A 22,522-nucleotide genomic window follows, 5' to 3' on the forward strand; every position below is an offset into this window, starting at 1 on the left:
TTAGGATCCACCCGAAAATAGTATTTTGTGCCAGAAGTGTATTTGAAATTTTCTCAATAACTTCGAGTATTATCTGTGGTATGAGATCGCTGCCTAATAAAAGGTCTATTTAAGCGGGAGTGTTGCAGTTGGGATCTGCTAGCTTTAGGTGTGAAACCTTTTGCCAATGCTTGCTTTTTATGTGATAGCTTGGAAGCATATTTGTAAGTTGCGGTAAGACTATAGCTTCTGCTTGTATGTGCTTATCCGCTTGGGGGGAAATTAGGGTAATGGAGCAGATTTTATCTGAGTTTTGGACTACTCTTCCGCCCATTCCCGTGATTTAAAAATTGGCTAGTTTTGTTGGCAGTTGTAGCCTATTTTGAGCCCTAGACGCTATGAAGGATCGTTGTGATCCTTGGTCTATTAAGGCCCTAAGTTTAAACAGTTCTCCTCGGTGTTCGATGGAGACGACTGCTGTGGGTAGTAGTACTCTACTTTGATTTTCGCTGTGTAGCGTTTGGGTTTTTAATGCCTTTGAGCAGCATGGTGCTTCTTGGCAATTTTCGGGATTTGCTGTTGCAACTAAACGCGTGGCTCTTTTCATATTTGCGCTGTTTGGGGATGAGCTGGTAAATGTGCTGTAATGCAGCATTGAATGATGTCGTTTATGACAATGGTGAGAGTGATTGCTCCCATAGAAGTAATGATTTTTCTGGTAATGCGGCAGTGCATATGTTTACCAGTATAGGGTCCCAGCTGTCTGTGGGAATATTTTGTGTCGATAAAACCGACAAACAATTTGAAACAGTGGATTGAAGTTTGATAAATTCTTCACTTGTTTCCTTTTGAATTTTTGGCAAGTTCATTAATATCGATATTTGTTTATCGACCAATATTCTTTCGTTTTCGAATCTTGATTTAAGAGCTTCCCAAGCCAAATTGAAATTATCGTCATTTAGTGCGAACTGTTTTACTATTACGCCTGCTTGACCTTTTGTTTTGTATCGGAGGTGATACAATTTTTGCACATTTGTTAATTTTGGGTGGTTTATGTAAACGGCTGTAAACATGTCCCAGAAGGACGGCCATTGTTCATAACCACCATGAAAGATTTCTGTATCACATGTGGGCACCTTGAGATGGATGCCTGAACTTGCTTCATGACTTTGGATTTGTGGCAGCTCTACTCTTGGCTGTGGAGTAGGTGCAATTGCTTTGATTAATTTTAATTGATCAAAAATCATTGCTTTTGTTTCTTCTAAATGGTCTAAGCAGTTTTCGTATTTGGCGTAAGCCGAAGATTTGAAATTTTCCGGTAGATCTGAGTCGTCAGATTCTACGATTGCGTCATATGCAGCTTGGAGACGTTTCCAAAAATTGTCAAGATTGTCTTTTTTAATTTCTAATACCGATTCAGAATTGTCCTGAATCGGCGAAGATGAAAATCGAGTGCAGTATCGTATTATACTGTCACTCTCAGAGATAAATTTGTTGTATGAAATATCTTTCACCCGTTTTTGTTTTGTAGCACCTTGTTTTGAGCGTGTAGCTTCTGCAGGTGTACATGGACTTTTTTCTTCAGAAATCATTTTAGGTACTTTTAGAGACTGTGTTGCTTTGGATTCTTTTGAATCTGAGCTCATTTAGAAAATAGTGAAATAAATTTAAAATTCCTCGGTGTCGACCGATGGAATTCAAGCTATATGCTTGTATGTAACGAAACTCTTTTAAGTAAATAGAGTGTTTTTTTTTCGAAAAAATTAATTTTAACTTTCGTATATGTGTATAACCGCAAACTCTTTTAGTTAATAAGAGTTTTTAATTCGAATTATGTTTCTTAAATACGAGGATTTAGTTTTTTATAATTACTGGTCGTATATGTTTTTAATTTATTAATAATCGAACTTATATTTATTTTATGTTTTTATGTCCTTATATAGGGGTATGTAGGTACACCCAAATGCGTGGACTTGTAGATATGTATTTATGTACTTGAGCAATTGAGAGCTCGTTGAAGAGATCAATGCACTTTGTACCTAGGTATACACGAATTATTGTGCTAAAATTATTGTGCGCAATCCTGCTTGTGTTTGTTTGCCAAAGAACAAGGGGTATTGCGGGATATTTGCCAAAATGGACTTTGAAGCAATTTTTAGTTGACAATTTTTTATATTATTGTGTTTAGCTTTCTTTTACCAAAATTTTTTTTTTTTTTGTAATTATTAATTATTTATGTAATTAATAATTATTTGTTGCTATTTAACCGCACTGCTTAATCAGTTTTAAAATAATCGATATTTAGATAATTAAATGAATTAAAAATATGTATTTTACCGACTGCGCTTATGCTAATATATTCTGATATAATATATATTATATGTAAAAATATAAGAGAATGTTTAGTTACGAGATTTATCGGTAAATGCAATTTGCATATTGTTTACCGATTGAATGTATATATATGTATGTTTGTATTTTTGTCTTTTTGCTGTAGATTCTAGCTGTAATTGTTATTGTGCCTTTAGCTTACTTATTGTTACGCAGTCCTGCTTATTGCTTTATTAAGCCTAAGGGGTACTGCCGGAAATTCTTTAATTTTTATTTTTTATTTTGTGGTTGTTGTGTGTATATATATATACAAATGTAAGCACATAAATTTAGGCAATCAATAATTTGTTAATATAATATATATATATACATATATGTGTAAATATAAGTATATATGTCTATAAGGATACTCACCCGATTTTTTGTTTTGTATGTATCGGTTTTTTTAAATTTTCCGTTAACGTTAGGAAAAATTATAAGTATGTAGTACTTAAATTTTTAGTTCCGTGTTTTTTTGTTTTTATATATATTTTCCGTTAACGTTTCCTGTACCCGTGCTTTCAAACTGTTAAAACGGATTTTCCTACTTTTAATGGTATACAGGATTTACAAACATACATATATAATTAATAAGAAAAATGAAAACGATACACTCACTTTGTCTCGCCTCAGGTTTTGGGGAGAATGTGGTTTTCTTTTTGAGGTTTTTTTTTTTTTTTTGGTTCCTTCTTTCCCAACTTCCTTCACGCCAGCTGTCCTGATGCTTGTTGTGCAGCTCTCTTCCTGAGTTTTGTTGTTGTTGGCTGCTATATATGTTGTTTTAGTCTCGATCCCGTTTTTGATTAATATTTTTTTTTTGTATATTTTCGGGTTTCGCGCCGCGTTTGGTTTTTTTGTTTTTTGGTTTCGCGCCCGTTTGTTTTTGAGTTGAAGTAATTTTTGGTTTTATGTTTTTGTAGCACAGTTAATATGTTTTGCCTCTTTTCCACTTTTTTTCATATGTGTATAAGTTAACACGGGTAATCAATCATCCAGCCAAAATATCACTTCAACGTAATCAAATATCGCTTCAGTTTTGCACATAACACCAAAGAAAAGTTCAGTACTGCAATAATAACGCTTCCGGGCATATTGCTGATCGAACACTTATAGTCTTGCGCGTGACAACAATAAACCCAACACAAGACAATAAGCGGAATTGGTTCACGCGGCAAATAACGTGCAGCAACTAAAGTTAGCAAGCAGTGTAGGTATTTAGACGCTAGCGTCGCCTTTGTGTAAATCAGTTGTAATAACTCTCCGCTGAGACCGGCTGCCCTTGTAAAGGGAAATAAAAAATTCAAAACGAAATTAACAGATCCTGGCGCCCAACGTGGGGCCAAACAATAAAACTCCTTGTAAAGGACACTCGCGTTTGGCCGTGGGTTCGGACCCACCTCCTAAAATGAAAAGGACTCTCAACTAAAGTGAAAATATTCAGAACATAAGATCGACACCGCTCGACGAGTCAAGATCACTTGAGTGTTTGTTACGTTTAAAAAAAATTGAGAAAATTTTAAAACGGTTCAAAATCACGCTAAAAGTGTCAAAGGTTTTTAAAAAAATCCTTGTGTTCGACATAAACTGATAAACGTTTTTGGAAAGAAAAACAATTAAATAAAAACTTTAAATATCGAATAATATTTATAAACAAAAAACTATCATCCGAAGAACTTTTAATGGATTTTAAGTGTCAGTGACTAGTGACTTCTTAAATAAATCACACACACACACACACTCACATCCAGCGATAAAACGACGACGTTCGCAAGCACAAACAGAAATAATAAAAAACTTACAAACTCTATTAAAAACCATATCTACAGAATCTACAAAGCTAGATAGATAGCTAGCTAAAACGTGTGTACGACGAAGGCATAGAACCAAACTGGCAGGACAATCAACTTTAACAACCATCAATCAACCACCAAAAAACCAACTTTAACCAACACAGCAACATACTAACATATGAACATGGGAATATTTATGTAAGTAGAAAGGTCAGCAGCTAATATTTCTCAATAAAAGTGTGAATAAGTTAGTTTTCCATTCGAAATTTTAAAAAATGCAAAGATGAAAAGATGGCGCGCTTTTGTCGAGGAGTACTCACCAAAGTTTCACTACAAACCAGGTAAAGAAAACTTTGTGGCTGATGCACTCTTCCGGCAACACATAAATGCATTGAATCACAGGGTACACACAGAAAGTATGGCCACCAATAGCGAGTTATCACTTACTCAAGCAATATTTACAGTAAAAAAACCCATTAATTGTTTTAAAACTCAGATTATTCTGGAAGAGGGTGCCAAATTGCCGGTTAACACGTCAATCCTATTTAGGACACAAGTGAGGCATCAAATATCTTTTAATAACCTACAGGATTTACTGAAATCCATGAAACAGTGTGTTAATCCGAACGTCGTTAACGGGTTGCTATGCGAACTCCCTACTTTGGCACTAATCAAAGACGACCTTGCCACATCTTTTCCAGGGGTAAAGTTCCGCCACACTACAAAACAGGTTATCGATGTTTTTAATAAAGAAGACCAAAAAGAAATCCTCCAAATCGAGCATAATCGTGCACATAGATCTTGTCGCGAAAATGAACAGCAGATCCTAGAAAATTACTATTTTCCTGACTTAAGAAAAGTGCTAAAGAAAATAGTTTCAAACTGCCAAATATGTTATGAAACAAAATACCAACGACATCCCCCCAACCCAGAAATAGGATGAACTCCCATACCTTCGTACCCAGGAGAAATCCTTCACGTGGACATTTATTCAACAGACAAAACGCATTTCCTGACAACAATAGATAAATTCTCTAAATTTGCAATAGTTTTTCCAATAAAATCTAGAGCCATAGTAGATATTAAGGAACCAATCTATGAACTCCTCAACTTTTACAAAAACACTAAAGTTCTGGTTTGTGATAACGAGAAGTCATGAATTCTGAAACTATTAAAGCGATCCTAAAAAACCACTTCGGTGTCACGATCTACACCACACCACCGGCTCACAGTACGACTAACGGCCAGGTGGAAAGGTTTCACAGTACACTTACGGAAATTGCACGCTGCCAGAGGCTCGAGACTTGCATTTCCGACACGGCCGAATTAATTCTGCTAGCAACGGCTAAGTACAACCGCACAATTCATTCCGTGACAAACAGAAAACCTATAGACATCATCCACGCAATTCCGGACGAACTAGTTAATGAAATAAAGAACAGACTTATATGTACCCAACAAATTGACTTAAAAAGGCACAACATAAAAAGACAAACAAGACAATATAAACCAGGGGAAAGGGTTTTTGTAAAGACCAATAAGAGAATAGGAAATAAATTCACTAAACTTTACACCGAAAAAATAGTCCAGAGCGATTTGGGCACCTATGTTTTAATCGATGGACGTAAAGTTCACAAAATCAATTTAAAACACTGAAATGTCTCCTTCTTCCTTAGGGTAACTCTGCTCTTGATAATGAACCATTGGGCTAACGCAGGGATATTTAACTATACCAGCTCCCATTACATCCCGATAGTAACAGGAAAAGTAATCGTCCACGAGCATTATGAGTTTTTACTCCACAAGACAAACTTGTCAGGATTCGAGGCGATAGCCGAAGAGACGGACACGATATTAGAACAATTCCCACTTTTCCATGCCAGGCAACTTCTCCGAAACGACGCTGACGAAATATTAAAACTACTCGACGCGGTCAAGATACATCACCGACATGCGCGAGGTATTAATATCTTAGGGACTGCATTAAAATACATAACCGGCACTCCGGACTTTGACGACTTTCAGACAATTGAGACCAGAGCCGAAGCCCTAATAGAAGCAAATGAACAACAGTCAATGATTAATCTAGTTACCCAGAGGCAAATTAACGAGCTGACGGTGACGGTTAATAAACTTTTAACACAGGCAAAACGGACGCAGATCGACACGGGAGATCTCTTTTCTTTGGTCAGCACTAGAAATAGAGCGGTAATAATGCAATTAGAAACCATCATTACATCAGTAGCTTTAGCAAAAGTAAATATTATTAACCCCATTCTGCTTAAAGGCTTGGAAATAAGTAATATATTAGCTGCTGAGCTCTCTACAAATACTAGTATAACTGACATACTTTCTGTTTCTAAATTTAATATATTTCAAAATACACAGTTTATTTATTTCATTATTGAATACCCAAAAATAGCTAGAATTTATAATAATGTAAAGTTGCTGCCCGTGATCCAGGAAGGAAAGATTATTTCCTTGGAAACGAATCTTATGGCTGAATGCAGCGGAGAATACATCCCACTTTATAATTGCAAAGAAGCCATAATAGCAAACTTCTGCCAGCCCTTGAAAGAAAGTCCCTGTGTACGAGAACTACTGAACCAGCGCTACGCAAATTGCAAATCCAAATCCACCGATCACGTGCCCGCCATTGAGGAGATCGATGACGGCGTAATTCTAATTAATGACCAGCCCGCTATAATACAAACCGAAAATTTGACAAGATTAGCTAGAGGAACCTTTTTGATAACATTCAAATGTGATATTATGATAAACTCCACTGTTTATAGCAACTGGAATGAGGTAATGCGTTCACATCCCCAGGCGGTACCCGCGCAGCACGTTAACTTCACCGAACATATTGAGCTATTATCACTTCCACACCTACAAAAAATTAATTTAAAAAATCTCAAGCACATAGCTCACCTACGGAATCTTATTGAGACCCGCTCCATACAATCAGGAAGCGCCTTGCTCCTAATCGTATTAGCCATAGCTATGGGCATAGCAATACTTCTGAGGAGACGACAAAAAAAAAATGATAGTACTGAAGAATGTCATAAAAGAAACCGAGGACGCTTTCACTTCAAGAGGGGGAGTAGTTAACACGGGTAATCAATCATCCGGCCAAAATATCACTTCAACGTAATCAAATATCGCTTCAACGTAATCTGCTGACGGCGCGTCTACAGTTTTGCACATAACACCAAAGAAAAGTTCAGTACTGCAATAATAACGGGCATATTGCTGATCGAACACTTATAGTCTTGCGCGTGACAACAATAAACCAAATACAAGACAATAAGCGGAATTGGTTCACGCGGCAAATAACGTGCAGCAACTAAAGTTAGCAAGCAGTGTAGGTATTTAGACGCTAGCGTCGCTTTTGTGTAAATCAGTTGTAATAACTCTCCGCTGAGACCGGCTGCCCTTGTAAAGGGAAATAAAAAATTCAAAACGAAATTAACAGATCGTTTTACTTATATGTACGAACATATGTTCGGTCACTCAACTTCACTAATCTATTTATACATATGTATGTATGTATGTATATATATGTACCAATATTTCTTTTTATATGGTACAATACACTGCACTTCGCTTATGCTCACATTTGAATTTTTTTTTTTGTTTGTTCACTTCTTGGCACCGCACCTTTGTCACTGCACCTTTTTGGGTTTTGTTGTTTTTATTGAAATATATATATATATTTTTCCTTTTTTTTTTTTTTTTTGTTCAATTTCTGTCACATCACCTTTTTCGTTTTTGTTCACTTTTTGGCCCCGCACTTTGTCACTGCACCTGTTTTTTTTTTTTCTTTTTATGTTTAATTTCCCATAGTGCCGTCCACTAGGGCTCGAAGGACCATATTTATGTAATCACTAAATTAATTTTCACTTCACTCACCTTGGCAAAACTTGGCAAAACTATTTTTGGTAGTAACGAAAGGAAGAGTTGGTTTAGGCGGATGCTCGAAAAAAAGGTCAAATCGCTTGCGAGTCGAATGCTAAAAGAAGAGTACGGGATCCTTCGTTGGTCCCTTTTATACATTGTGATGGCTTCATGGTCGTGTGATCGATTTGGTGTTGTATTTGTGTACGTGTTGGTGCATGGTGTAGTGATGTCTGCGTGGTGTGTTGTCTGCAGGGGTGGTGTGTGTTAGTGGGTGGAGTCTTCTTGTGGATCGTGTTGATGTGGTGTGTTGGGGAGGCGTAACTCATCTAGCCAGTGTGTATGGCAGCTATATGCTATAGTGATCCGATCTAAGCAATTTCTTCGGAGATTACATTATTTCCTTAGAAAATAACTCATGCCAAATTTCGTGAAGATATTACGTAAAATAAAAAATATTCCCATACAATTACATGATTTCAATTGTTCAGTTAATATGGCAGCTATACGCTATAGTCATCCGATATACATACGTTCTTTGGTGATTTCATTATTGCCTTAAAAAATAACTCATGCCAAATTGCGTAAGGATATTACGTAAAATAAAAAAGCTTCCCATACAAGTACATGACTCCAATTCTTCAGTTAATATGTTAGCTATATGTATAGTCATCCGATCTATACATGATCTGATCTAAGCAATTTCTTCGCAGATTACAAAGCTGCCTTAGCAAATAACGCATGCCAAATTTCGTGAGGATATCACATAAAATAAAAACACTTTCCTATATGATCGTTTAGTCTGTATGGCAGCTATGTGCTATAGTGATCCGATCCAAACAATTTCTTCGGAGATTACATTATTGTCTTAGAGAATAACTCATGCCAAATTTCGTGAAGATATAACGTAAAATAAAAAAACTTTCGCATACGAGCGTTCAGAGCGTATTCCAGCTTTATGCTATAGTGATCCGTTCTAAGCCATTTCTTCGAAAATTACATTACTGCCTTAGAAAATAACTCATGCCAAATTTCGTGAAGATATTACATAAAATAAAAACGTTTCCCATACGAACGTTTAAAGTGTATGGCAGCTATATGCTATAGTGATCCGATCTAAACAATTTCTGCGGAGATTACATTATTGTCTTAGAAAATAACTGATGCCAAATTTCGTGAAGATATTACATAAAATAAAAAAGTTTCCCATACGATCGTTTAGTGTGTATGGCAGCTATATGCTATAGTGATCCGATCTAAGCAATTTCTTTGGAGGTTCCATTATTGCCTTAGAAAATAACTCATGCCAAATTTCGTGAAGATATTATCAATTTCTTCGTAGATTACATTGTTGCAGTAGAAAATAACTCATGCCAAATTTCGTGAAGATATTACGTAAAATAAAAAAGTTTCAGTTAATATGGCAGCAATATGTTATAGTCATCTGATCTATACAATTTCTGTAGAGATTACATTATTGAATTATGTTATAATTTTTTTTTTTTTTTTTTTTTTTTTTTTTTTTTTTTTTATAGTAGGGGGAAGCCTCGAAAGCCGAAGTGCGGAACGTTAATCCGCTATACCTAACCTACACCCAACCCAAACCTCTCCCACGGAACCACTGGACAAAGTATTACTTCATGGGAGAGAAGAAGACATTTAAGTCTCCTCTACGGGACGGACTAACTGACTCCTAATCTGTTGTAAGTGTCTCAATCTTGTCATTATCACAGCTGATGCTTCGCTGACTGCTTTCCATTTAATAGAGGACTCACACATAAGTGCTGTCAAATTTTCCACCGAGAAACTACCGCCAAGTGTGGTTATCAGATTTTCTCTTATACTGGAGAACCGAGGGCAATGGTAAAAAACATGTTCAGAGTCTTCAATACATTCTGTACACGTCGGACAGTACGGACTGTAGTCATGACGAAATTTGTAAAGGTAGCTTCTAAAGCACCCATGTCCACTTAGCATTTGGGTCAGGTGAAAATCCAGGTCCCCATGCTGTCTATCTATCCACGGTCTGATGTCTGGTATCAGTCTGTGAGTCCACCGTCCTTTGGATGAGGTTTGCCACCGTTGCTGCCACAGCGTAATGCTCTTGGTTCTTTCCTCTCTTTTTGTTGCTGTAGAGATGTCCGATAGCTGGTATAAGCGCGCGAATTCATTTCCTTGGATGTCAATGGGCACCATACTGGCTAATACTTCCGCAGCGTCGCTTGATACGGTTCGGAAAGCACTTATCACGCGTATTGCAGAAAGCCTATGCACTGTGATTATTGGTTTAGCATATGATTTTGTGTCTAGCGCCTGGATCCATATTGGAGCCGCATACAGTATAACGGATCTCATTGCCTTAGCTATTAGAAATCGTCGGCTGGAACGCACACAGCCTCTATTTGCCATCATTCAAGATAAAGAATTATAGATTTTATTTGCTTTACTCGTCGTGTTTTCCAAGTGCTCTTTAAATTTTAGCCTTGACTCCAATATAACGCCAAGATACTTTAGCTGTGGCTGTGAAGTTATCTGACATTCTCCTATGGTAAGCGATAGTTTTTCTTCAATTTTCCTGGAGCTAATGAGCAAGACCTCTGTTTTCTGCTCAGCCAACTCTAGACTCATGGTTGCGAACCACCGTCGTATACCATTTATGCAATCATTGCATTTGACCCGGAGGTCATCTAGATGTTTCGCTACTGCTACCACTATGAGGTCATCCGCATAGGCAATTAGTTTCACGGATTGTTGTTGATGTAGTCTTAGCACCCCGTCGTACATCAGGTTCCAAAGAAGGGGGCCTAAGACCGAACCTTGTGGTACTCCACTCGAGATAGTGTAGCTCTTGGTACCCTCATCTGTGTCGAAAAGCAGCCTTCTGTTCTCAAAATAACTCATAATAATATTTATAAGGTATTGGGGAGCGCGTATTTCGTACAGGGCCTTGATGATATTTGCCCGTTTCGCAGAATTGAATGCATTCTTCACATCCAGGGTAATTAGCGCGCAATATTCTTTGGTGCCACCTTTCCATCTTTTGCCACTTATTGCACATTTCGCAATATCAACGACTTCACTTAGTGCGTCAATAGTAGACCTCTTTTTTATAAAGCCGTATTGTCTCTCTGATAATCCGCCGGCTTTTTGGATTGCTAACTCCAAGCGGTTTCTTACTATGCTTTCGTGCACTTTACCAATCGTGTCGAGCATGCACAGAGGTCGAAATGATGAAGGTTCTTCAGGTGGCTTTTTCGGTTTTGGAAGTAGAACCAGACGCTGCACCTTCCACGGGTCGGGAAACACGCCTTCCAGTATACACGCATTGTACATTTTAACGAACAAACTGGGTCTCAGAGTCATGGCTTCTTTTAGGGCTCTATTTGGTATACCATCTATTCTAGGCGCTTTGGAGTTATTAATTCTTTTTGCAATGGCCAGTAGTTCTTCTTGTGTAACTAATAGAGGGTGCTCTGTAACATAGTTACGCATAGCATAGGACATGGTCTCATGTGTTGGAAATAATGCGTCGACGACTTTCCTCATAAATGATGCGTTCTTAGGTTGCTGCGGCATATTTTTAAATTTTGACATACATATTTTGTACGCGATTCCCCAGGGGTCTATGTTTGCTTCTTCACAAAGCTTTTCGAAACAACCTCTTTTGCTACGAGTGATTGCTGACTTCAGGAGCTTTTTTTGGCGTTTAAATGCTTCTCTGAGTCGATTTCCATTCTCGCCTCCTTGGTTACGCTGGAAGCGACGTCTAGCTGAGTGACAGAGCTTTCTCAGCGTGGCGTCGCATGCTGCAACTAGTTCCTTCTGCACAGCGGATACCAAGTGGGCGGCGTCGCCGCCTGGTGCCTTTGCCGTACCCCAGACGATATCGAAAACGTCGGTATCGAACTCCTTTTGTCTCCAACTTCGTTTTCGAGAGGTATTTCTACTGAAGGGTTCCGTTTCTCGGGAGAACAAAACTTCAGCAATCATGGCCATGTGGTCACTATTTGTGTATTTGCCACCTCCCACTTAATGTGCCTGCTAAGCGCATCGTTAGCAAACACTAGGTCTATAACGGAACCTTTATTGCCCTTTTGACAGGTATTTTGCGTGCCACTGTTTATTATTGTAAGGTTCGTTTGACGCAAGAATTCTAGGACCAAACGTCCACGATGATTTGTGCTTCTGCTACCCCAAGCAGTAGACCAGACATTAAAATCTCCCGCTATTATTATCGGGGATTTGCTTCTTGTCATTAGAGACAGCTGCAGGAAAAAGTGTTCGAACTCATTTTTTGAAGCACTAGGGCGAGCATAGCAACTTACAAGATATATTCCAGTATATTCGTGTGTGAAGCCGTTTTGGGCATCTCTGGAGCACGATGTGAAGGCTTGTCCTTTGCAAGACCATGTTGCTGCCTTGCCACTTATATCTTTAATCCAAGTGCTTTCCGAACGCTGAGTATATTGTTCGCTTAGCAGGGCGACATCTATATTTTCTTCTAGCACCGTCTGTTTTAGCAGGTCTGTGCTGCAGCGCAATGGTTAAGATTTAATTGTAAGATCTTCATTTTTCCATTGACTTTTTCATATCTAGGTACTTAGGACAGGCCGTACTCAAGACAGAGTGTTTCCCTATACAAAGCATACAGCTCGGGGCATTAGTGCATACTTTTGCCACGTGTCCTGAGGTTCCGCAGCGTGTACAGAGGGAAGACCTGTCAATGGGGTTGCGACATTTATGCGCCGTATGCCCCACTTCGAAACACCTAAAGCAGCGAGCGATAGATGAATATTCCCGGAGGCGACAAATAGACCACCCAATCTTTACTTTCCCTTGTTTAAGTACGGTCTTGGCATCCTCGGCACACAGACATATAAGCGCTATTTGTGTGCCGCTTCTGGTTTTTCGCATACTTTTAACTTTTTCTTTCTTTAGATTTTGAATCCCACACTCCTTTTGTAATGCGTCGCAGATTTCTTCGGGAGTGGTTATCTCATCTAAGTCCTTGCACATAATGGTAACATGATGTCTTTTTGGCTGTATTACCGCCATCTCACCAATAACTCCTTCTAGGGTACTCTTGAACATGTCGGCTTTTTTGTCTGCTTGGTTTTTTAATTCTAAAAGCAGATCTCCTTTGAGGGTTTTCCTGATGTACCTTACATTTGAGCCCAATTCTATAAGGCCACTATCGCATTAAATTTTTCTTAGAATATCCGCATACGACGCTCCTTCTTTTTTTTTAGAATAATAGCGTCAGGTTTCGATCTGATTCTATTTTCGATCGGCTTCCTTTTCTTAACTACGTCCACCCATTTCTCGCCTACGGGCTTATCTCCTGAGCTGTCTTTCTGCATCACTTTTATAACCTCACTATATGAAGCCTGCGCTTTATTATCTGCGTTTTTAGGCTTTTTTGTTGGAGGTAAATAGCCTAATATCTCACGTAGTCTTTTTGGCGTGTTTCTATCTTTATGAATAGGGGAGACTTGCGACGCGTTCCCTATCATAACTCTTTTCGCTGGATTGTCTGATTTTTCAGTCTTGTCATATAGGCATGATATACCGCATACAAGGTCGCGCATAGCTTGATTTATGTGTCTCTGACAAGACATCATGCTTTCAAGCTCCTTAATTTTCATGCCCAGTTTGCTGAAAATATTGGTAGTTTCGCTACTATTTTCTTGCCCGATTTTACCACCATCGCTCGTTTGGGCGGCATTTCCACAAATTTCTGTTGGTCCAGCAGCGGTGGATTCCTCATTTTTTCCTTTTGGAGGCGTTCTCAAAATTTTAGAGTTCCTCCGAAAAGGATTCTCTGGTGTACACCCCGCTCTAATTTCAGAGGCCATACCTCTGCTAGAGAAACGTTGGGGACACCTGTCAATAGGTATGTTCAGTCCTTCGTCCTAAAAAACCTGATTTGTCTTTTTGATGGTTGGCAATGCCGTAACCAAAAGCAAACGAAAAAGGAATAGCAAAGAAGGAGAAACAAACACGGAGAAACAGCTGATTGTTAAAAAAAACGGCAGATTAAAATTGAGTGCACATTTTGATATGCTGTTATTAGGGTAAATTGTAACTTAATTTATATATCAACAAATTTACCGCGAAAAAGGGGCAGGTACGTGCAAATAAATTTTTAATTTAATCTGATTTATACTTATCTATTTCTTTAGGTTTCGTATCCTCTTAGAAGGTCCAGTCTCCTGGTGAGTCACTAAGAAGAACTAAATTGGTTTCACTATACAAAACTAGGGGTATGTAGCAAGTATTCCTAGAGCGCTAAAAAACACGTTCACTTCACTCAAACACTAGCTCGTTAAGTGTGTATGCAGCTATATGCTATAGTGATCCGATCTAAGCAATTTCTGCGGATATTAAATTGTTGCCTTAGCAAATAACGCATGCAACATTTCTTGAAGATATTACGTAAAATAAAAAATATTCCCATACAAGTACTTGACTCCGGTCGCCCAGTTAATATGGCAGCTGTATGCTATAGGCATCCGATCTATACAATTTCTTTGAGTTTTCTGTACGAGCACTTGATTCCGCTCGTTCAATGTGTATAGCAGCTACATGCTATAGTGATCCGATCTAAGCAATTTCTTCGGAGATTACATTATTTCTTTAGAAAATAACTAATGCCAAATTTCGTGAAGATATTACATAAAACAGAAAAGTTTTCCATATGATCGTTTAGTGTGTATGACAGCTATATGCTATAGTGATCCGATCTAAGCAATTTCTTTGGAGATTCCATTATTGCCTTAGAAAATAACTCATGCCAAATTTCGTGAAGATATTACGTTAAATAAAAAAGTTTTCCATACACGTACTTGATTTCGATCGTTCAGTTAATATGGCAGCTTTATGCTATATTCATCCGATCTATACAATTTCTTCGGAGCTTGCATTATTGCCTTCAATAATAATCCGTGCCAAATTCCGTAAAGAGACGTCGCCAAATGAAAGAGTTTTCAATACAAATACTTGATTCCGGTTGTTCAGTTTGTTTGGCAGCTATATGCTATAGTGGTCCTATATAACCAATTTTCGAAGATTACATTGTGGTTTTAGAAAATAACTCATGACATATTTCGTGAAGATATTACGTAAAATAGAAAAGTTTCCCATAGAAGTACTTGATTCCAATTGTTCAGTTTGTATGGCAGCTATATGCTATAGTGATCATATTTAGATAGTTTCTTCAGAGATTGCACAATGGCTTTAAATAATAATACATTCCAAATTCCGTGAAGATACGTCGTCAAATGAGAGAGTTTTCCATACGAGCACTTGATGCCGACTGTTTAGTTTGTATGGCAGCTATTTGCCATAGTCATCCGATCTAAGCAATTTCTTCGCCTTAGCCTTAGAAAATAACTCATGCCAAATTTCGTGAAGATATTGCGTTAAATAAACAAGTAAGAAAGGGCTAAGTTCGGATGTAACCGAACATTTTATACTCTCGCAAAGTCAAATGGTATACTCGTTTTAGATTTCTTTGTAGATCTTGCCGCCTTGTTCTATGTTGACCGATATTTTCGGTAAAAAGTCAGCTATAGGCACTGGGGTCCACATATTCAGTACCTAGGGGCTTGAACAGTTTTGATTCGATTTAGACAATTTTTCGTCACAAAGTGGCATACTTTAAACGTATTATTCACGCAAAGTTTTACTCCGATATAATCATTGTTGCTTGATTTTCATACTGGAAAGCGAAAACATTAGATGGAATTTAAAATGCTGTTATATGGGAAATAGGCGTGGTTGTTTTACATACGATCGTTCAGTGTGTATAACAGCTGTATGCTATAGTGATCCTATCTAAGTAATTTCTTCGGAGATTACATTATTGCCTCAGAAAATAACTAATGCCAAATTTCGTGAATATATTACGTTAAATAAACAAGTAAGGAAGGGTTAAGTTCGGATGCAATCGAACATTATATACTCTCACATAGTCAAATGGTATACTCGTTTGAGATTTCTTTATATATTTTAATAATTAGAGCGATCGTTCTTGTGTTTTGTTGTATACGCTTATAATTTATTTTATATCGAATGAATTGCAAGTGTATTGAGGGGTATGAAAATAAATCGTTTTTTGACAATAAATAACATTTTTTATTTATTTTATCGATATTATTATACATTTTTAGCTTAAAAATAATAAATATTAACAATTTTAAAAATTATATTATTATATTAATTTGTATATAATATTTACAATATTAAACATAAATCTTAATATATATAAATCTCGTGTCACAATGTTTGTCCTCAATGGACTGCTAAACCACTTAACCGATTATAATAAAATTCGCACACCATGTGCAGTTCGATCCAACTTAAGAGATAGAATAGTTTAAATCTCAAATTATAGTCGCAATTTTAATTTATTGCTAATTATTTGTCTGTTATTATTTGACAGTCACAATTATCTGTTAACTCCAAATGATTCTAACAGATGTCGATACCTTTCGACTGGGTTGAGTAAGTAATCAATAGATGGCGCTGCTATGGTAAATCTACGAACATGTCATATCAGAGAACGTAAATGAATAGAGAAGGAGCAAATGTTAAATGAAATCTTTTTGAGTACTAATTTGTAGCAGAGAACGTAAATGAATAGAGAAGGAGCAAATGTTAGCAGTACTAAAATGTTAATTACGATGGAGGAACATCGAAAACGCGCAAATTGGAAAATAAAATTTCACCACAACTATCAGGGTACGAAACGAACTACACCACTCTATAAGCAAAATGTATATACATACATATGCACAGATGTTCATTGGTATGCGCATAAACAAAAATTGAAATAATAAAAACGAAAGTAATTGACCTCCGACAAGAAAATATAAATAATGAGGGAAATAATACTAAAATAGAATTCAAATATCATTTAATAAAAAAGAGTTATAAAAATAAAAAATAGTATAATATATAAAAATATGATAGGATTTGAACTTAGGCAAAATATTTCATTGCAATAAGGAAGTGTGCTATACAAGCAGCACCACAGATGATATTGAAACATATTTGTATAATCTGTGAACTCAAACAGCTATTGTTGTTTACTTGCTTCAATGTTTATATGTCTATATGTGAATATTCTTGAAATTGCTTTCCTTCATTCGCATGTCCAAATATATTTACATATATGTACACATATGTACATATGTATGTACCTCAATATGTCTTTCGCAAAAAATCAAACATTCGCGCAAGTGACAAAAAAACGTAGACGCACCATCATCGACCAATAACATTCAAGCGAACTCGCGGCTTATTTTCTAAGTATTTCATATTACAACGACAACAAATTCATTCATAAGGAACGTGCGCTGCTTCAAAGCAAAGTGCGTTCGTTCATAACTCTGCGCCGCGCTATTTTTTCTGTGCGCCTGGTAAACCACATTTGGTTTTCATATAGAATTCCTACCGCAAATGCGCGAAAATAAAAATGAATGAAATTGAATTTGAATGTCTTCGGTAAAATTGAAGAATCAGCAAAATTTCAATTTTACAATTTGTATCACTGAAAATCCTTCCATCCCCCTCGCGTTTGTATATTGCCCACAAGCTGCTTCCTCACAACATTTGCTAAAAATCAGAAATTGAAGAATTTGTCTGATGTTCACTTCAAAAAGGAGAATTGGCAACATGACCTCTTAGCGTGTTTAAATAATATTTATATTTTTGCATATTATGCACTATTTATGGCATTAAATTACAAAATTTATATTAAATTGCCATTCATATGAAATCATTAACTACTTCTATATATTCTAAGCACAGTCCATATAGTACTTTTATATGTTTACTTATTATCATTATTTCATAGTTTGTCGATTTAGCCCATTTTATCTAAATACGACGCTATGAAAATGCAGCCCAATCGGTAATCGCAATATTTCAAAAGAGCATAAGTCAACTTTCAATAGCAAACCACTGCAAAAAGGACAAACGAGACAACATAGCCGATCGACATTGTCGATTGAAACAAATTTTGTCAACTCCGCCACGATGCGCAAAATTCGGCGTCAATATGTATGCTAGCTCATATGTATATATGTATGTTTGTCGACAAAGTCGTCATTTGGTTTTTTTCAACAGCACAATGTCCGCGCGAACTCGCCGTTATTTCGTTGGCTTGCCACCATGCACAGAGGCGTGTCAAGTGAGGGCTCATAATATATTAATATGTTGCTTAATTTGTATTGAAAAATAGTAATGCATTATGACTTATTGACGTAATATAATTAATAGATACGTAAAAATATAAATACAAATAAATTCATACCTATAATCGTTTTTAAACTAAATTCGATAAATAAAATATATATCTGAAATAATTATGTGGCAGTGCGCCCCAATCCCTCCTTGCCTGCGATCGTTCAACTCGCAAAAAGCAAAAAGTGTGGACAAAAGTCATTGCTTGTGCGGGGCAAGAAGAAGCAAGCATCAGCGTACGTGTACTCATGAATATATGTGTGATTATCACATTTGTGTAAATACGCATAAATAAAGGAATATGCAATAAACCCAAACATATGAACATATTTTCCTGAAATATTTTAATTATCTCAGGAAGTTAAATATGCTATTAAAGTAATTGAATTATGATATGCTTAGATTCCAATTAATAAAATAAAAATTAAATAAAATTTCAGTTTCATGAGTTTTAGGATTCGAACGTATAGGTTTGTATTCGGATTGTGCTTAACCCCTTCCCGCTTACGACCTCAGCCACCACAAAAGTGGAAATGTGGCCGCTTAGCCACTGTTTTATTGTTATCCTTTGTTTAATAAGCAATTGCTCACATAACGCACATACATAAGTTGGAAAAATAGCCTATTAAATGTTTATTTTATTATGAAATCTGGGGTTTTTACCGGTAATACAGATTTTTAATTCAGAAGGCTTTTCATAATTATAAATTTGTCATATCATAGAAATTGAAAACATAAATCTAAATAGGTATGCGCAACGTTTTTTCATATAGGAATATTCGTTGTGTCTATTTATAGCATTTGGCATATTGTGTGGTGTATTTTTCTTTTTCGAAGTTATATTTTTCGATGTTCCCTCATCTGGAACTACAAATTAGTACTCAAAAAGTTTTCAGTTAACATTTGCTCCTTCTCTATTCATTTACGTTCTCTGTTTGTAGTTCCATATGAGGGAACATCGAAAAATATAACTTCGAAAAATAAAAATACACCACGCAATGTGCGAAATGCTATAAATAGACACAACGGATATTCCTAAATGAAAAATCGTTGCGCATACCTATTTAGATTTATGTTTTCAATTTCTATGAAATGAGAAATTTATAATTATGAAAAGCCTTCTTAAAAATCTGTATTACCGGTAAAAACCCCAGAATTCATAATAAAATAAACATTTAATAGGCTATTTTTCCAACTTATGTATGTGCGTTATGTGAGCAATTGCTTATTAAACAAAGGATAACAATAAAACGGTGGCTAAGCGGCCGCGTTTCCACTTTTGTGGTGGCTGAGGTCGTAAGCGGGAAGGGGTTAAGCACAATCCGAATACGAACCTATACGTTCGAATCCTAAAACTCATGAAACTGAAATTTTATTTAATTTTTTATTTTATTAATTGGAATCTAAGCATATCATAATTCAATTACTTTAATAGCATATTTAACTTCCTGAGATAATTAAAATATTTCAGGAAAATATGTTCATATATTTGGGTTTATTGCATATTCCTTTATTTATGCGTATTTACACAAATGTGATAATCACACATACATTCATGAGTACACGTACGCTGATGCTTGCTTCTTCTTGCCCCGCACAAGCAATGACTTTTGTCCACACTTTTTGCTTTTTGCGAGTTGAACGATCGCAGGCAAGGAGGGATTGGGGCGCACTGCCACATAATTATTTCAGATATATATTTTATTTATCGAATTTAGTTTAAAAACTATTATAGATATGAAAATATGTGTATTTATATATATATATAATATATATTATATTACGAAAATAATTCATAAATGCATCAGTATTTTTCAATACAAAATAAGCAACATAATAATAACTAAGAGTCTTCAGTTAGAACGCCTCTGTGTATAGTGGCAAGCCAACGAAATAACGGCGAGTTCGCGCAGACATTGTGTTGTTGAAAGTAACCAAATTACGATTTTGTCGACAAACATACATATATACATATGAGCTCGCATACATATTGACGCCGAATTTTGCGCATCGTGGCGGAGTTGACAAAATTTGTTTCAATCAACAATTTTACGACAATGTCGATCGGCTATGTTGTCTCGTTTGTCCTTTTTGCAGGGCTTTGCTGTTGAAAAATGACTTATGCTCTTTTGAAATATTGCGATTACCGATTGGGCTGCATTTTCATAGCGTCGTATTTGAATAAAATGGGCTAAATCGACAAACTATGAAATAATGATAATAAGTAAACATATAAAAGTACTATATGGACGGTGCTTAGAATATATAGAAGTAGTTAATGATTTCATATGAATGGCAATTTAATATAAATTTTGTAATTTAATGCCATAAATAGTGCATAATATGCAAAAATATAAATATTATTTAAACTCGCTAATAGGTCATGTTGCCAATTCTCCTTTCTGAAGTGAACATCAGACAAATTCTTTAATTTCTGATTTTTAGCAAATGTTGTGAGGAAGCAGCTTGTGGGCAACATACAAATGCGAGGGGGATGGTAGGATTTTCAGTGATACAAATTGTAAAATTGTAATTTTGCTGATTCTTCAATTTTACTGAAGACATTCAAATTCAATTTCATTCATTTTTATTTTTGCGCATTTGCGGTAGGAATTCTATATGAAAATCAAATGTGGTTTAGCAGGCGCACAGAAAAAATAGCGCGGCGCAGAGTTATGAACGAGCGAACTTTGCTTCTGAATGAACGTTCCTTATGAATGAATTTGTTGTCGTTGTAATATGAAATACTTAGAAAATAAGCCGCGAGTTCGCTTGAATATTATTGGCCGATGGTGGTGCGTCTACGTTTTTTTGTCACTTGCGCGATTGTTTGATTTTTTGCGAAAGACATATTGAGGGACATACATATGTATATGTACATATGTGTTCATATATGCAAATATATTTGGACATGCGAATGAAGGAAGGCAATTTCAAGAATATTCACATATAGACATATGAACATTGAAGCAAGTAAACAACAATAGCTGTTTGAGTTCACAGATTAGACGAAGAAGCATGAATATTGTCTGTGGTGCTGCTTGTATAGCACACTTCCTTATTGCAATGAAATGCTTTGCCTAAGTTCAAATCCTATCATATTTTTATATGCTATTTTTTATTTTTAATAACCCTTTTTTATTGAATGATATTTTAATTCTATTTTTATATTATTTCCCTCATTATTTATATTTTCTTGTCGGAAGTCAATTACTTTCGTTTTTATTATTTCAATTTTTGTTTATGCGCATATCAAAGAACATCTGTGCATATGCATGTGTATACATTTTGCTTATAGAGTGGTGTAGTTCGTTTCGTACCCTGATAGTTGTGGTGAAATTTTATTTTCCAATTTGCGCGTTTTCGATGTTCCTCCATCGTAATTAACATTTTAGTACTGCTAACATTTGCTCCTTCTCTATTCATTTACGTTCTCTGATATAAGCTACATTTGAACAGCATAATTACCACATGTTGTTGACGCTATAAAATTAATTAAATTTATTTTGTAGTGAACGAAATACCGTATAATTCAATTATTTCCGGTTTTTAAATTTTTGGTGTTAGCATAGCCGGCCACGTGTTACTTAGACTAAAGTGTAAATTGAATTCATATTATAATGATGATAATACAGTTAAATTAATCCTGTTTTTTACTTATTTGTGCTTCATTGATCAAAACTTTATAATTTAATTTGAATATATGTATGTAAGTATTATCACAAAATTATAAAATTTAATTAAAATGTCAATGAAAAAATTATACACAATTTCCTACACTTTTTCAATAGTTGTACAAACCCTTCAGTTGGCAGAACAAATTGAATCAAGAAATCCAGCTCAAAGAATCAGGACAGCAGAAGGATTTTTCAATAATTGTACAAACATTTTATATTATTTTTATTTAACCTCCATTGAAAATTATTTTGCACTTATTATTTCAATGTGCTATGATAACATGTTTTTCAGTTCCTCTTTCTAATATTTAAACGATTAAATTAATAATAGTTCAGTTAAATGCCACCGAAAAAATCTAACCTCAACAACGCGAGCAGCAAAGGGTCACGACGCAAACGTGTTGAAAGAACTCAGCAATTACCAGAACAAATCGAAACAAGAAATGCAGCTCAAAGAATCAGGACTGCAGAAAGTCGTGCACAAGAATCTCAAGAACAGCGTGACGAACGTCTGCAACAGAATTTTACGAGAACAAGAGCGGCACGAGAACGAAACATAGC

The 22,522-nt window shown here is 36.0% G+C and overlaps 1 protein-coding gene and 1 long non-coding RNA gene across 3 annotated transcripts in view; both read left to right on the top strand.

The window, feature by feature from the left end:
• The window catches only part of Snap25 (Synaptosomal-associated protein 25kDa), a 458,275-nt gene that overhangs the window by 253,728 nt on the left and 182,025 nt on the right, over window positions 1-22,522 (top strand). The gene's annotated exons all lie outside the window — the stretch shown is intronic.
• On the top strand, window positions 14,111-14,359 carry LOC138858336 (uncharacterized). The gene is made up of 2 exons (XR_011397521.1): window positions 14,111-14,163; window positions 14,219-14,359. It is a non-coding gene; the product is annotated as an uncharacterized lncRNA (long non-coding RNA).

This window comes from Bactrocera oleae, chromosome 2 (assembly GCF_042242935.1).
Source record: "Bactrocera oleae isolate idBacOlea1 chromosome 2, idBacOlea1, whole genome shotgun sequence".
NCBI classification, from domain to species: Eukaryota; Metazoa; Arthropoda; class Insecta; order Diptera; family Tephritidae; genus Bactrocera; species Bactrocera oleae.